Below are 2307 nucleotides of genomic sequence, written 5' to 3'. Positions count from 1 at the left end.
TTTTTAATGGTTTCTAAGTTTGATACAGGGAATATCAAATGGTGTATCTATGGGATAACACATTTAGAAATCACCTATGTAAGTGTGAAGTGTAAGCTGCTTCAAGGAGAATCCGATAAGGCCAGTTCTTTAAGCACATACTATCCAAGATGTGTTCATGGCTGAAACGAACAAAACAATGAGAACTAAGAACAGTTCAAGGGTTGATTGTGTGACATATGTTGTCTAGGTATACACCAAAGCTCGACGGTTCAAAGATATCAAATCTACCGATTGACCGAGTATATTCGATATATGTTCACTATGGAAAGTTTAAAGGGAAACCTACTTATCCAGATACGATTAACCTTTACCTACAAGACACACAAGTTTTTTCATTCATATGTTTTAACAATAGCCTTCCCCATTCATGTGGGGGATTGTTGGGATTTAACAAGTGTGAATGGGAAAAGAAAAGAGAGAATATGAAAAGTGAGGGAACTACTTTGGAGAGAAAATGAAAATTCATTTGCAAAGTGCAAATGAAAAGTCATTTCTCCCATATCGGCAAAAGAAAGGGAAATTGTTGTCCTTATAGAAGGAAACACTTCCATTACTTCTTAAAGAGCTAAGAAGAAGATGCCCCTCGCGCCGTCGTCGCTCGCTCGGCCTCGGCTTTGGATTTGATTGATAAATTTTTTGGACAAAATTTATTTAATCAGTTTTTGTTAAATCAAATAAATCCTGTTAAAATTATCTCTTATAAATTTGCAGGTAACGATAACATTTCGAAAAGTCGTTATTTTCCTAAAAGACACAATTTTCTGAAAAGTTGTTATTTTTTCCAAAAGACACAACTTTCTGGATAAAATGGGTCTGAACAGATTTCACTGAACAAACATGTTCCTTGCTGAAAATGGCTATAAAAGGAAGTCAATTTTTGATTTTTTAAAAACACTGAAAAATTTTTCCTTCTCTACATTTATTTTTCTCTCAAATAAAATTAAAGTATCGATCGACTGAGTATGTGTGACTTGTTGTTGTTCTTAAGTTCGTTGAAGTTAAAGAAGTTTGAGGTACCGCTATTTCTTTAACAGGTTTAATCCATTTTATCTTGGGAGAAGTTAATCCATAACATTGGGTACAGTGAGGGGATTAAATTTCTTAAGGACACACAGTAGTTTCTGTGGACTCGGATTAATTCTTGTATTTTATATTTTTTCTGCTTCATCTTATTTCTGTTTCTGTTTATTAACCTTATAAATACAGGTTATTGTAAGAATAACACTTTTATCTATAACGTGATTAGTGTTTATATGAGATGTAAATTGCTCGAATTGATAGAGTAAAAAAAAGAACCTAAAAATGATCGATAAATCCTTATTTACTTGAGAGCATTTTATTTGATTCTACCTCATTTCATATGCGTGCAACTACGAACTTAAGTTGAAGCGCTTTTTTATAACTTTGAGTAATCAACTATATGCCAACTTTATACCCAAATTGTCTCAATTTCGACAATCATTCCTACTTTTTTAGACCTATGATTTTGATTTAAAACTTCTATTCTGAATTACATTTTGAGGCAGCTAAACTTAAAAAATTGTAACCTTGGCTATTTTTTAAATAAAATAAATAGTGCTATTTGTGCAATTCGCCCCAAAATCAGGGCAAAAAATTGGGTTCTATAATAGGTCCAATGTGATGCAAGCAAAATTTGGGTCATTTGCATTTTTGTCCCATGTTTTAGGATGGTCTTTACTTTTTGTTTACAAATAACATTTTTGTGAGCTATGAGTATATAACATCGCATCATAATATCCATGAGATATATCTAAACATGACTTTAGTTTTTAAAGAATTGAAAAAATATTCAAATACGTCATCGAATTTTTAGAAAAGACTCGTCTATGTCATCCATTAAAAGTTTAACTCATCTGCGCAGTTTTGATTGTTAAAAGACTCATCCACGTAATTATCTATTAACTAAAAAAAGTTTTGCTTTTGCAATTGTTCTTTTACATGTGGTCAACTATGATTCGGTCATATAATTAATTAAATAATTTTTTTTTTAAAAAAAGAAAAAAATGATCAAATATGTCATCAAGCTTTTGAGAAAAGGTTGGTCTATGTCATCCTTTAACATTTTGGTTCATATACGCCATTTGAGTTGACAAATAATGACATGAATGAGTCTTTTCTCAAAAGAAAAATGAAATAGATAAGTCAAACTTTTAAGGGATGACATAAGTTAGCCTTTTCTCAAAATTCGATGACATATTTGAGCCTTTTTCCCAAATGAATTTATGCCCCACTAGGTATACGTTC

Source organism: Solanum pennellii, chromosome 4 (assembly GCF_001406875.1).
Source record: "Solanum pennellii chromosome 4, SPENNV200".
NCBI classification, from domain to species: Eukaryota; Viridiplantae; Streptophyta; class Magnoliopsida; order Solanales; family Solanaceae; genus Solanum; species Solanum pennellii.
Note: the sequence above shows the minus strand (reverse complement) of the source record.